We start from the raw sequence: 15529 nt of genomic DNA, 5'->3' as shown, positions 1-15529 counted from the left end.
GTATTTTTATTCCTTCTCTTCATGATCACCCAGCTGTTTCTTGCACTTCTACCAAATGATCATTGTACTGGGCTATTAACATATTTTAAAATTCACACGTCTCAGTCCTCAATAATGATTATGTAGACTTGCTTAAAACGGTACTCTAGACACAATGACCCCCCTTTCCACATTCCTTGTGGTCATTCACAGTTTTTCTTGGGTATTATGTGAAGAGACAAAAAATGTTTTTATGTAAAATAAGGCTGTCTGCTCAAGATGTTTTATACAGGACACAGTCAGATACAGAGATAAGGTTGTGCTCTGGCATTAGATATACCTTTTCTGTAAGGTAGTCTGGTCTTTTCACCTCACAGGACCTATTGCTTGCTTCCTTTTTGTCATGCTTCTAAACACCCTCTGGGGGTGGTGTTCAGTCTCTGGATGTGGTGTAAGCTGTAAGTCTACCTCGCAGCTAGTCTTGCTGAGACAACTGGATTCCCTCTGTGCTTCCAGGGAGATCTCACAGGAGGATCCCTCAAGTTGTGGTTTGGGCCTACTCAGTGACTGTTTCCTTTTCCGGTGAAGGCTCATTCTACTAGATTCGTTAAAGTGTCATCCTGGGCTTTTCAGCATCAGCAAATTTGCAAGGCCCTCACATGTTTACTAACTTCTATTGGGCAGATGTTGTATTTGACCAAGGTGCTTAAGGGCTCTTTCACACGGCCGCTCAGTTTTTTTTATCTCCGCTGCAGCACTTTTTTTTTTTCACGGACACGGATGACACTTGTGTCATCTGCTCCGTATGTCCGCATATCATCCCATCCGTTTGCGGATGATATACGGACATAATGTTAGTCTATGGGGATTGCGGATGTCAGCGGATGACACTGCTGACATCCGATTTTGCATCAGTTCTGTTTTTTTAACGGAGGAAAAATAGGGTTCTGTTCCGTTCCAAAAAACGGGACAGAACTGAAAGAAGGAAAATCGGATGTCAGCGGATGGTATTCTGACATCCGCAATCCCATTGACAAGCATTATGTCCGTATATCACCCGCAAACGGATGGGGTGATATATGTATATACGGAACGTCCGTGTGAAGGAGCCCTTAGGCTGCTGTCTGAGTTGTCTAGCTATCCTACCCTATGTGGTCCTTGATTGTTTGCTACAGAACTAAGGATAGCTGGAAATGTACTGTGCTTGTCCTCGCAGCTTTTTTTTTTTTTTTTGCCAGTGTTCAATCACTTGAAGGTCCCTCCCTCTATAACACAGTTGTTTCTGAACCTGCCTGTGTACTTTATTTTACTCCAAATGTTTTTTTTATGCTTACTGTGGCCATGTTTTCTTATTGCATGGTGTGCTGTGATAGTTTTCAGAGCACATTTATTCAGTCTGTTCAGACCAAAAAAGCAAACTGGCTGTTTGATCTGATGTCAGCAGTCTTTCAGTAGGCACCAGATTTGAAGAAAGTTTTACTTCTTTTAACCTCTGGTTCCCCAGATGCAAGAAAACACTATTTTACATTATTTTCAGCTTCTCACTATCCATGTGTAATAGGCTTAAGAACAGCGGGGCAAATGGCTGTTGTCAGGCGATTGTCCTAAATGACTGCATTGCATGACTGTGCATGGCAACCAGTCAGCTTCTAGCTCTCATTTTCAAAGCTTAACTGAACAAGCTAATGCTAGAAGCTGACTAGTTAATATGCACAGTTGCTCCAGTTTTAATTACCCCCACTATATTGCCACACACATTTGTTTACTGTACTGCATTGCATATTGCTGTATACTACAGTACATACTGCCCTACAAAAATTTACCCTATTGCCATCCACTAAGTATTATACTACATACCTTGCTGTACTGCCTTTGCACTCTTTACGGCATTACTCGGCATATACTACAGTAAATCTGTATTTTAATAAAGTATGTGTGAACCTTCACCTTGTAAAACAACCCATTCGGTTAAATGCCTCATGTATACTGGGTTGCCCAGCTCTTCTGAACATCTTTTTCTCCTGGCAGGAAAAAGTGTGAAAAGCATGTGCCTAAGGCCTGGTTTAGCAAACAAATTAAGGCTCTCCTTTTCTTTAGCCAGAATATTAACTTATCCCAGTCATTCAAATGAATTATTCTTGAGTGGTAAACATGCCTTCCTCCCTAAATTCTCCTCATGACCGCATGCTTTTTTTTATTTGGGGCGTACCCGCACAAGTCTAATCATTGGATGACAGGCAAACTATGCTTTCAGCACAGCCAGAAAACTGACCATGCTGGGGTGGATGTGCTTTCATCTAGTGTGGTCATTTTAAAATGGGAAAGCAGAGAGACTAGTAGGAACACAAGATATTTCATACCAAGGAAGCAAAATCTGGATTTTTGCAAAAGCATTTAATCCAGTTCCTTATAAAAACTTAATCTACAAGCTGAGTCTGCAGGCACTGACCATAAGGTTTGTTCTTGGATAGAAAACTAGTTACAGGGGCACGTACAAAGGGTGGTGATAAATAACAGACTGGTCTGGAGTGTTAAAGTGTTAAAGTGGGGTACCCGAAGGCTCTGTCTTGGTACCAATTCTGTTCAATGTATTCCTAAATGATAGAGAGGATGGGATACATAGCTCAATCTGTTTTTTTGTGGATGACAACAAAAAAAGGCAGTAACTTCACATCGGGATATAGAAATTTTACAGAAAGACCCGAACAAAATAATGGAGTGGGCAACTACATGGCAAATGAGGTTTAGTGTGGAGAAATGTAAGGTAATGCACGTGGGGGCTAAAAACATGAACGCAAACTACTCACTAGGGGGAGAACCTGTGGGGGTCCTAGTAGAAGACAGACTGAGCTGTAGCATGCAATGTCAAGCTGCAGCTACCAAGGTCGGCAGAATATTTAGCATGCATTAAAAAAGGGGACATCCTCCAGAGATTAAATTATTTTTCTGTCAGTTTTTAAAACTCTGGTTAGGCCACATTTGGAGTAGGGATGCACTGATCCGATATTCGGATCGGATATCGGCGCCGATATGGCCATAATGGCTGGATCGGTAAAATTAACAGATCCACGGGCCGATCCGGTTTTGATCTTTATATAGCTGTGATGGAGCAGAGAACAGCTGTCAAAGAGGGGGGAAAAAAAAAAAAAAAGAGCCTCCTGCAAATGCCTGTCAGTCTCCCAGTTAAGTAAACACAGTGCATACAATGTATCTTTTCGTTCCATCTGCCAGAGGAGGGAAGTTTAACCTCTTAAATGCACATTGTTATAAGGTATCTGACGATACCGATCCGGAAGTGTTATTTTGTTATAAGTGCACAAAACAGTACTTCCAGGTTGGACTCGGGATTGGCGATTTCACAAAGCAAAAGATCGGGACCAAAAAGTCGGATCGGTGGATCCCTAATTTGGAGTATTCCGTCCAGTTCTGGCCACCAGTCCTCAGCAGGGATATGCTGTAGAGAGTCCAAAGAAGGGCAAGAAATGAAGGGGTTTGGAGGACCTCAATTACAAGGAACGATTACAAGTACTACATTTGTTCTCGCTGGAGAAGAGACTCTTAAAGAGGAAGTAAACTCCCCTTGTGTGTTAGTACTTATAGGTAAGCCTAAAATAAGGCTTACCTATAGATACTGTAAATGTCTCCGAAACTGTGCAAGTTAGGAGATATTTTACTGTATACTGCCCTGATTGTGTCATCGGCGCATTCGCTCTGAAGGAACCGATGCCTGCAGGGTTTCTTTAGGGCCTGTGCCGTAACCGGTGGCTCCCGCATCAGTCATCGTGGCTCTGGCTAATCACAGCGCCGCAGCCCGCAAACCCAGCAGAAACACCGGGGGAGATGTCGGCCATGTCAGCGGTGTGTGGGTGGCGCTGCGGGGACTTTGTTCTAAGGTAAGTATTTCCATAATGAGCTAGTATGCGATGCATACTGGCTTATTATGTCAGGGTTTTTGTTCGGGGTGTTTTTTGTTAGGTTTACAACCTCTTTAAGAGGGGGCATGGTAGCGATTTACAAATACCTCAATGGTGACCCCAGCATAGGAAAAAAAAACTTTCCCTTAATGTCTTTCAGGACAGTACCTGAGAGATAGCTCCTCTCACTTGCCAACAGGAAACACCACTTCCACCAAACTTTAAAAGGAGGCTATTCCCCACAGCTCATCAGTTTTTGTGTTTCCTCCGGCTGAGGAACACCTAGTGGGGAGTCGGGAGCGCTCTTAGGTGCTGTCTTGAGACCAGGCTCCCTGTTTGTTGGATGGGCTCCTCTCCCTCTTCGGTGCTCTGAGAGCCTGTACTGCTCATGGACGCCACTCTTAGGCGGTGGCAGAGACCAGCGGTGGACATTTTTTTTTTTCTTTTGTTGTTTCCGCCCGCCGGGCTATTTGTGCAGGTGCCGCCGCAATTTTTTTAGTTGCCGAGTAGTGACTTGCCCGGCCAGAAGTGAGGTAGCAGGCATACGGCGTTCTTTCAGCCGGAAAAAGCACAGGGGGAAAGGGGAGGAGCAGATTTGGTGCCTATATTAGGTTTCGGTCCGTCGCTGCGGGCATTATTGTGGCGCTTTTCCACTGCATGGTACGGATCGGTTTGGCGCTTTCCACTGCATGGTACCGCATGGTAGAACGGTACGGTTTGGTACAGCGGCGCTTTTCCACTACATGGTACGTCGTCGGTACGGCTCGCTTAAACAGTACCACCTCGGTTGGGGTTCCAAGCAGGCTGTACCGATACCATATCCCACAATCCTTTGCATGCAGCATTGATTGTTTGTCACTACTAGCCACTGATGGGTCAGAGAATTCTTGTAATCCCACCCACTTACTACTAAGTACTAGAACAGTGGAAAAGCAAACCGAGCTGAGTAGAGCCTATACAGTGCTGAAAGGTGCCGACTCGTACCACGCAGTGAAAAAAGCAAACTGGGCCAAGCAGTGCCGAGTGGAGCCAAGTTGGTACTTGCAGTGGAAAAGTGCCATTGGAGCCCGGAACCGGCGTTCCTAGCCACACGTGAACACTGCAACACCGCTATGGACACGGTCGCGGCAGGAAGGGGGACAGGCATCAGCAAGGCCCAGGTAAGGGGTGGATTGGTAATCTTGCCCTGATTACTGTGGGGTCTCCTCTTTTTCGCCCTGGTGGCTGGGGCCTGTCTGGGCACATGGAGTTATTGTTTGTTTATGCTTCCTGTGCACCTGGGGTTACCCTGATGGAGAATAGGTTGACCCGCTAGGATGGTTTGTTCTGTGTGTTTTTTTTTTTTTCTCATTATGGCAGGCTGTGGCTTGGTGGTTAAAAAGAAATGCCCTTCATGCAAAGTAAAGTTGCCTGAAGGTTTGAAGAAAACACTGTCAGACATACATTGACTTCCTGGTTAAAGTGGAAGCTTCTACTGCATGCAGCGACTTAATCGCATCAGTTAAAGAGCTGGATGCTACCATTCAATCCTTCCACTCTTCGCTAACAAACCCATCCTTAATTCAGCAAAACCTCACAATCCTCTCAGGGCTCACAGTTAATCCCTGCAGTGGAGGTTGAAGTAGGTCCTCCCACCCAAGAGGAACATTCCCCCTCTCATTCCAAAGAAGGTTCAGAACAAGGGGAAGATGTACCCTCAAAATACAAGTTGTCTTTAGATCAAGTTGATAGTTTGTTAAAAGCAGTTTGTTACCTTGGGCTTAGAAGAGAAAATGCATGATCGGATGTATGCAGGTCTGAGTGAGCCTAAAGGTCGCACCTTTCCAGTACATTCAGTAATCTCTGAGCCCATTTAAAAAAGAATTGGCAGAACCAGAGAGAGAACTTGTATTTCCCAAAGGCCCATAAAAGGCATTTTCGTTTTGAAGACTCAGAGGCACTTTGGAATAAAGTACCTAACCTTGATGCAGCCCTTTCCCAAGTTTCCCGATCAACTGTCCTGGCATTTGAGGACACAGGAATGCTGAAAGACCCCATGCACAAGAGGATGGATCAACAACTTCAAAAAGCTTGGCAATCCATCATGAGCAATTTCAAGTCAGCTATGGCGACTACTTGCGTATCTAGAAATCTGGAGTGCTGAATAAATTAACTCAAGGCACATATTATCGCAGATTCTCCCAAACAAGAGATCCTTGATTCTTTCTCAACTCTGTCAAAGGCTGTACCCTACATTACAAATGCATCAGCAGAATCCGTAAGGATCACAGCAAGATCTGCAGCCCTAGCTGACTCAGCCAGAAGAGCTCTGTGGTTGAAGACCTGGCCAGGGGATGCGGCTTCCAAAAGCAAGCTTTGTGGTATTCCAGTTATGGGGGATCTACTATTCAGTCTTGATTTAGACTCTGTTCTAGACAGGACCGCTGACAAAAAGATAGTTTCCCCCATTAAGAAGAAAAAGCAACCAGCTAAATGACTTTTTTAACCTCAAAGGGCTCGGGAACAAGATGGCAAGCCCCAGGAAAGAAAGAATTGGTCGGCGCAGAGGAAGCGTCCTTTTCCATCCTCCATCAACCAACAAAACACAATGACTGTTACCAGTGGGAGGAAGACCCCCCCCCCCCCCCCCCCACTAGGCAGGCGTGACAGAAAATCAATATTTTCTTGCCATGCTGTCCCAGGGATACCAAATGGAATAGGATCCTCCTCCAGAAAAGATATTGTTACAAACCTTCCAAAAGGCGCAACAAAAGCCTTGGCTATGGAAGGACCTGTTAAAGGACATGATGTGACAGGGGGTTGGGAGTCAAGTCTCGCCAGAGGAACGGCGTCAGGGATTCTATTCCCATATCTTTTTCTTGGAAGGAAGCCATCCAGGAGTTTTCATCTCATCCTCAACTTAAAGCCACTGAACAGGTCAATCCTATACAGAAGATTTTGTATGGGCTCTATCTTCACTGTCAGGAATCTGTTGACAAAAGGTTTCTTCATGGCATCGCTCAACTTATAAGATGTTTACCTACATATTCCTATAGCCCCTCAGTCCCAAAAATTCCTGAGGTTGGCAGTGGATATGGGGAAGTAAGCCCTGCATCTACAATTCAAAGCCCTCCCTTTCAGCTGCCCCACTGATTTTTACAAAGGTAATGACAGAAGGCTTTGCTCCTCTCTGCCTTCAAGGAGTCTCAGTAATCCAATATTTGGACAACCTCCTCTTCTTTGCTCCTTCCAAGGAAAGATTGCAAGAAGACCTGGGCAAGACCCGCAGTCACTTGGAAACCCTGGGATGGATTGTGAACCTTCAAAAGTCAAACTTCACTCCAGCTCCGCTAGTACAGTTTCTGGGTTACCAGATAAATTCAGTAGAGCAAAGAATCTTCCTTACAAAAGAGAAGACAAACAAAATCCAGAATGTAGTAGCTATGCTACAGACAAATCAAGAGATGTCGGTCTGAAAGGTTATGTCAGCCCTAGGGACCCTAACCTCATCTATGCCAGCCATTCAGTAGGCAAGGCTCAGTTTCCGGCCACTCGAGTTTCCTGCTGAAGGTATGGGATCACAGTGCAGAAATCCTAGAAGCAAAGGTAAAGATCCCCACCAGGGTCAAAAGGACCCTTTGGTGGTGGAGGAATCAATGATTTTGTCAAAAGGCTTACTATGGGCCTTTCCAATGGAAAGAAGAGTGACAACAGTTGCCAGCATTTGGGGATGGGGGCTCACTGGAATCAGAATCTGGCTCAAGGAGTTTGGTCCCGATCCGAGGCAATGAAGTCCTCAAACTGGAGAGAGTTAAAGGCAGTCTCCTTAGCTTTAGCTTTGGCTACCTTCCTTCCAAACCTCCAGGGGTCCCATGTGCAGATTTTATCAGACAACGCCACTGCCGTGGCTTACTTGACCGCAACTGAAGGGCCTTGCTTCTTGTTCCCCTTGTATGTTCAACAAAAATCCTGGAATGGGCAGAAAGTCACTTACTTTCCTTATTAGTGGTCCATCGCACAGGCACGTTAAACTGTGTGGCAGATTTTTTGAGCAGACGGCAAATTCAGGAAGCAGTTTGGAGCTTGAATCCAGAAATCTTTGCATTAATCCCCAGGACTCATGGGCATCCACAGGTGGACCTGTTACATCAAGAGAACGCACAGCTCCCTCAGTTCTTCTTCTCTCCGAGGTGAATGTTCTCTGGGGATAGATTGGAACTTTCACCTGGGTTGTGCTTTTCCCTTTTTTTTTTTTTTTTTCAGCTAAATTCACTGGCAGTGAATGCAGATACAGAAAGAAAGCGTGTCGGTAATTCTGATTACTCCATTCTTGCAAGAAGAGCACCTGATTATCCTCCATTCTACAAATGGCAGTCAAACCATTCTGGCCGCTTTCTCCCAAACAGTATTTACTACTTCAAGGCCTAGTATGTCACCCGGATGTAGCCAGGCTAAGCCTCACCGCCTAGTATCTGAGGAGCAGCTAATAGAGTAAGGGATTCTCAGAACCTCTAGTAACCACTTTGCTTTCTAGTAGGAAGAAAGTAACTAGAGCCATTTATGCTAAGGTTTGGAAGGTCTATATTGCCTGGTGCCATTCGACCAATCGAACCATGGAAGATATTGTCAGTGTTGGAATTCCTACAGAATGGTGCAGACAAAGGTCTGCAAGTTAGTAGTCTAAAGGTGCAAGTGGCCGGCTTAGGCATTTTGCTGGAGAGACCAAATTCTTTAGAAGCCTTGGTCGTAAGATATATTTTTTTTTTTTTTTGGCACTTACTCATTCCTGATCAGCGCCTGCTAAACCTTTTCCTAAGTGGGATTTATTTGTCAGTGGTTCCACAAGCCTTCACAAAGGAGCCTTTTTGAGCCTTTAGCGTCTTTCTTTGAGGAATCTTACCCTCAAGACGGTATTTTTAGTTGCATTTAAATCCGCAAGAATCCGTGAACTGCACATGCTATCAATTAATGAGCCTTTCTTATCCATCTACCCAGATAGAATTTTATACTCAAAACGGATTCAGTTTATTTGCCAAAGGTAGCGTCAGTTCAAAATCGGTCTCGGGATATTATCCTGCCGACTTTTTGTTCTAACCCTTCAGGGGTTAAGGATAGACTTTTTCACAATCCTAGATGTGAGAAGAATTCTATTGCATTTCCTGGAAGTAAACAAGGGACTTTAGGTCTTTGGAATCTTTGTTCTTTTTTCGGGCAACAAAAAGGTCCACCAGGCATCTAGAGGGTCAATTGCTAGGTGTCTTAAATCCGCTATTTTGGAGGCCTACTCCAGGACGGAATTATCTCGCCCACTGAGAGTTCAAGCACCCTCTACTAGAGCTCTTGCCACTACATGGGCAGAAAAAACTGATGCCACCCCAGATCAAATTTGTAAGGCGGCCATGTGGTCAAGGTATTGGACGTTTGCCCGTCACTACAGACTGGACCTTCTGTCAGCAGGGGATCAGGCTTTTGGCAGAAAGGTCCTTCGGGCTGTTGTCTCTCCCTACTTGGGAAGTCTCATTTATCCTCTCGGGTGCTGTCCTGAAAGGCGTTAAGGGAAAATCCAAGTTAGACTTACCGGTAACTTGTTTTCCAGGAGTCTTTCAGGACAGCAGCGACCCGCCTTTGTGTGTGGGGTTTTTTTTTTTTTTTTTATGCTTTATTAATTTAACCATATTATTGTTCCAGTCTAGGCCGGAGGTACTCTACTACAACTGATGAGCTGTGGGGAGAAGCCTCCTTTTGAAGTTTGGAAGTGGTGTTTCCTGTTGGCAAGTGGGAGGAGCCATCTCAGGTGCTGTCCTGAAAGACTCCTGGAAAATAAGTTACCCGTTTTCAGTCTCAGGGAGTGTAAGAGGACACTGGGCCACACAAATGAGATTGGAGGAGAAGCAGTTTAACCTTAACGCTGCATAGGGGTTTTTTTTTTTTTTTTTTTTTTTTTTACCGTCAGGGTGATAAGGATTTGGAATTCTCTTCCACAATTGGTGGTGTCAGCGGGACGTGCATCTTAAAGAACACAACATACAGGAAAATGGGATCGACACTGACACTTGTACACCTACACAGTTTAAACTGGATGAACTTATGTTTTTTTTTTTTTCAACCTTACCTACTTTGTAATACACTGACCATGACTGTTTGGTTAGTAGTAATACACAGGACTTGCCACTATGGCTAACAGAGGGTGAAATCAGGGAAAGGCTGGATAAACTCAACACAAACAAATCACCAGGCCCGGATGGCGTACATCCGAGAGCACTCAAGGAACTCAGTAAGGTTATATCCAGACCACTGTTCCTGATCTTTGCTGACAGTATTAGGACAGGAGATGTACCAGGGGATTGGAAGAAAACTAACGTGATTCCGATATTCAAAAAGGGCCAGAGGCATATCCCGGGAAATTATAGGCCTGTCAGTTTGACATCAATAGTATGTAAACTTCTGGAGGGGATGATAAGGGACTATATCGTAGAGTTTGCTAAAGACAACAACATCATCAGCAGTAATCAGCACGGGTTTACAAATGGGCGTTCTTGTCAAACCAATCTATTAACATTCTACGTGGAGGTGAGCTGTGAGCTAGATAGGGGGAGACCAGTGGATGTGGTGTACTTGGATTTCGCTTAGGCGTTTGATACAGTTCCCCACAAGCGCTTAATTTATAAAATAAGGTCTGCAGGTATCGACAGCAGGGTTTGCTCTTGGATACGGAATTGGCTTAAAGGGCGTGTCCAAAGAGTGGTAATAAACAGCGTATACTCAGACTGGTCTGAGGTAGTAAGCGGGGTGCCCCAGGGCTCAGTCCTGGGACCAACCTTGTTCAATTTATTCATAAACAACATTGAGGTCGGGATCAGTAGTTCGATATCAGTTTTTGCAGATGACACAAAATTGGCCAGGGCAATAACTGCACAGTATGAAGCAGATATCCTACAGAATGACCTGGACAAAATTACAGAGTGGGCAACGACATGGCAAATGAGGTTTAACGTGGAGAAGTGTAAGGTTTTGCACTTGGGGACTAAAAACATAAAAGCACAATACACGTTAGGAGGGGAACCCTTGGGGAAATCAAAAATGGAGAAAGATCTGGGAGTCTTGGTTGATGATAGATTAGGCAACAGCATGCAATGTCAAGCGGCAGCTGCCAAAGCCAGCAGAATATTAGCATGCATAAAGAAATGGATGTATTCCAGAGATAAGACTATAATCCTTCCACTTTATAAAACTCTGGTCCGACCGCATCTGGAGTATTCTGTCCAGTTCTGGTCGCCAGTCCTCAGGAGGGATGTGTTGGAGCTGGAGAGAGTCCAGAGAAGGGCAACTAAACTAATTAGGGGATTGGAGGACCTTAACTATGAAGAGCGTCTACAATCGCTCGATTTATTCTCCCTGGAGAAGAGACGTCTGAGGGGGGACATGATAGCAATTTATAAATATCTTAATGGGGATCCCAGCTTAGAAAAAAAGCTGTTCATTCGAAGGGATTGCATGAGGACCCGAGGGCATACAATGCGATTAGAGGAGAAGCGTTTTAACCTCAGGCAACGTGGGGGGTTCTTTACTGTTAGGGCTACAAGATTGTGGAATTCTCTACCACAAGAGGTGGTTTCTGCGGGTAGTATGGTGGCTTTCAAAAGACTCTTAGACTTACATCTCAAGGATCAGAACATTCAGGGGTATGTGAGATGATTACAGCCACACACACCTACACAGGTTGAACTGGATGGACTATTGTCTTTATTCAACCTCACCTACTATGTAACTATGTAACTATGTAATACAACGAACAGGCTACCTGAACACCCATATATGGTACAACTGAACTTTGGAGAATATGAAATGTTGGTCAAATTCTGGGTGAGATTGTGAAGGCCTGCTTTTTTGTTTTATATAGTAAGTCGTATTAATAAAACCTGTTCTTAATCTTTCAGGTTTCTTTTACCCCTGGGTTCCCAACGTGTGCAACACTGCTTGAGACACATTTCTCAGATTCACCTTTTCTGGTGCTCATTCTTGTAGAAACTACTGACCTGCAGACAGAGCAGTGATCAACCCACTTCATGCTGATTTAACAGGTAACAAAGCCGTTAACTTGAATTATTATTCATTTTTATTTTTTCTGCAACAACTTTTTGGAAATAAAGTAAAATGCTAGTATTGGAGGGGGGTAAAACAATGGAGCCTAGCAATGATGTAGTAGATATACAGCACATGTAATGTCAAACACAGAAGGAAATGGTAAAGGGGTTAATGTACTGGTCACACATAGAGGAAGGTTGGAGAAGAAAGGGTTTTTGGGAAGATGAGCTGGATAAGGAATGTCTGAACTGCAATCATGGGAACTAACGAATGGTGGATTCATTAACTCCTTATTAGTTCCTTTGTACTCTGTAAGAGGAAGGGATAGGGCTCACAGATGTAAACAGTCTGTGTATATTGGAGAGCACTGCAATTGGTGTCTGTGACCAGTCACAGCGATCAAAAGGTGCAGAGCTAAGAAGATCAGTTCCGCACATTGTACCTGTGAATGTAGCTGGCATAGGACAGTGCATTTTTGTGGAATTGGCAGCAGAATTGCCCCACAAAGGTTTCTTCTGTTGGATTGTTTATAAACATCACTCCAGAAATGCACATCCACCCCCCCTCGCTTAAATTTATTTTTTTCATGGATTTTAAATTTAAATATCTTGTGTTTTTTAAGATGTGCCCAGATACCTAAACATCAGCTGGCTCCGCCTTTCAGTGTGCCAGTTAGAGCCTGAGCCAGCTTCCACCCCACCCCTTCCACAACCATGTGCTCCGTGATCACTGGATGTGCAGAGCAGAGAGCTGGTGACTGATGGTCACTGGGTCTCTGCTCACTAAAGACCGAGAACAAAGCGACCAGTGGTTTTTGTTCAGTTCTAGGTGTGGAGCTGGCAGGTGACAGCTGCAGAATGGAATCAATGCTGCAACAATCCCAATCCAGGGGAGTGATTTTTTTTTTTATCCCGTACTTCTCTTTTAATATCTATCCATATATAAAGATTGTTTACTTTAAGTGATTGTAAAGGCTCCACTTTCTTTAAAAAAAATGTTGTTATACTTGCCTGTTCTGTGCAAAGTTTATGTACAGAGCAACCCTGACCTCCTCTGAGGTCCCCTGCCAGCCATCTTGGCTCCTCCTCAGATTTCCCCTCAGCAAAAGATGCCAGGCTGTGTGCATCCATAGACATGCACAAAGGTCCCCCTCCCTCACTGAACTTGACTGACCGCAACAGGAGCCAATGGCTCAAAGCCTCCAGTGAATGTAGATAGTGAGGTGAAGTGCTGCTGCAGACAGACAGTCGCTGAATTGACTGAGGTCTCAGGTGTTAAAGGGGTAGCTGGGGGGGGATTTGCTTTGGAAAAAAAGAGATTTTTTTTTTTTTTTTCCTTATTAATGCAGAGACTATGTATGCAATATTTACATGCAAGAGTTTTGTGGTTCTTTACTTTCCTGTTCTTCAAGGACAATAGTAAATGGCTTGAAATATGCTTGGGATAAACATAGGGCTATACTCGGACCAAAAAAAAAAAAAAACTAAACTACAAAACCTGATTTTAAAAAAAGAAAAGCGGGGCATACTCGATGGGCACTCTTCTTCCCCCTCCTTTTTTTTTTTTTTTTTTTTTTTCTGTCACTTTTCTAAGCTTTCTTGATTAAAACACTTTTTTTTTTTTTTGTGTTCCCTAACCTAGACCATTGTGTAAAATGTTTTGATGTTTAGTCATGGAATGCAGCATAGCCACAGAACTAAGACACAAGCAGCTATCCAATGTTTTAGATGCCTCTGTGCTAGTGACTGTCAGGTACACAGTCAAGCATGACTGTTAACCGCACAGAATACACACTTCACTATTTACTTGTCTTAGATTTTTTAGCACAAGGGGGATACACCATTTCAAGAGCAAGTAGAGCTGAAGTTGAGATGACAAATATTGTCTGATTTAAGGCTCTGTTCACATATTGGTGTCTCGGATTGTGGGCAGAATCGCCGCGATTCTGCCAGCGATCTCAAATCATTGCAAATCCTGGTACGCGCGGCATCGCTAGTGTGGGCACCCGGCTGAAGCTTGCAGCTTAACAGCCAGGTGCACACTGCACATGCAAGAGTCACGCTGCGAGTCTTGAATGGCGGGGCAGTCTTCTGGTACCTCTGACGTGTCACAGAAGATTGCAGGGGAAAAAATAGGACATGCCGAAAATGGCATGTCGGGGTCAGGGGTCCTTAAAGCAGAGCTTCCACTTTTGGGTGCAACTCTGTTTTAATATTTGGTAGCACACCCCTTGGGAAGAATAATAGAAATCAATTGCTTCCTGTAACCATCAATGAGTTTTACACCTCTCTACTGGAATTTTGGACCACTCTTCTTTCGTCAATTGCTATAGGTCTACAAGCTTGGAAGGGTTCCCTTTCCCAACTGCGGTTTTGAGATCCCTTCACAGGTGCTCTATAGTAGTGATAACCGATATCGTTTTTTTGTTGCCGATACCGATATTTTGCCCATCGCATATCGGTATCGCAGATATTTTCACACATGTAAAAGTTTCCCAAAAAAACACAAATTTCGACACAAATCTCTTACAAACATGTCAATTTTTATTTATTAACATTTTTAACATTAAGTGCTCGTTCTTCACACCTTAACTGCATAAAAACTGATAGGAAAAATGAAATGGCAAGGAGTTGGACATTAGAATTTTACATCATCTGATTGTGCATTAATGCAGGGCTCAACAAACCCCCGGGCGCCAGGTCGCATTGGTGACTAGAATTAGCGACCTGGCGCCTGGGGTGCACTGTTGGAGGTGTCCTGTCCTTTTTGCGCCCCCCCCCCCCCCCCCAACCACTCACCGAGTGCACGGACTTCCGCGCCGTCCGAAAAATGAGGCCGCGGCTTTTCGGCCGCCTTCAGTGAGAGAACGGGGAACTGGCGCCCTCTTGTGGTGGCCGGGAGTTTGACAAGCAGTCACTGATGGCTGTTTCCCCTGCCCGTCCTCAATGCCTATCCATCTCCTTCCCAAAAGGAGATGAGGGAAGTTTTTGCAGGCTTCATCTCCCTGTCCACTTACCTTTGCTTAAAAGGTAAGTGGACAGGGAGTGTGTTTGTTTTATTATTATTATTATTATTATTATTATTATTATTATTATTATTATTATTATTATTATTATTTTATTTTTTTATTAAAAAAAATATTATTTTTTCAATTATAAAAAAAAAAGATGCATTTTTCTTCTTTTTTTTTTTTTTTTCTTTCATTTATTATAAAAATTTTATATATTTATATATAATTTTTTTTTTCCCCCTCATCGCCATGCCCACAGCCGAAGGCCCCTTTCACACGGGCTGTCTGATCAGGTCCGCCTGTCGGTTTTTCAGGCAGACCTGATCGGACCGTTCAGTCTCCTCTATGGAGCAATAATCTGCCGCCATCTGATCCTGTCTGCCAAAAACAGACGGATGGTGGTTCTATTTTCTATCCATCCCGTGGATCTGATCAGTTGGCATCGGATGGAAACAGACAGACGGTGTGTTTCCATCCTATTGCGCTATAGAGGAGAGTGGGGTTCTAGTCGTCTTTATGTGTAAATTTAGTATGTTATTTTTTTGGAAATAAAGCTTGGTTG

At 44.0% G+C, this 15529-nt stretch overlaps 1 protein-coding gene across 1 annotated transcript in view; it reads left to right on the top strand.

The window, feature by feature from the left end:
* Nucleotides 1-15529, top strand: part of CNOT6L (CCR4-NOT transcription complex subunit 6 like) — a 153415-nt gene that overhangs the window by 21304 nt on the left and 116582 nt on the right. The window contains exon 3 of the mRNA XM_082275492.1: nt 11810-11953. The gene's annotated coding sequence lies outside the window, so the exon portion shown is untranslated. The remainder of the gene's footprint in view (nt 1-11809; nt 11954-15529) is intronic.

This window comes from Pelophylax lessonae (genome assembly GCF_965119305.1).
Source record: "Pelophylax lessonae genome assembly, chromosome: 1".
Classification (NCBI taxonomy): Eukaryota; Metazoa; Chordata; class Amphibia; order Anura; family Ranidae; genus Pelophylax; species Pelophylax lessonae.
This window is presented reverse-complemented; position numbering and strand designations above follow the sequence as displayed.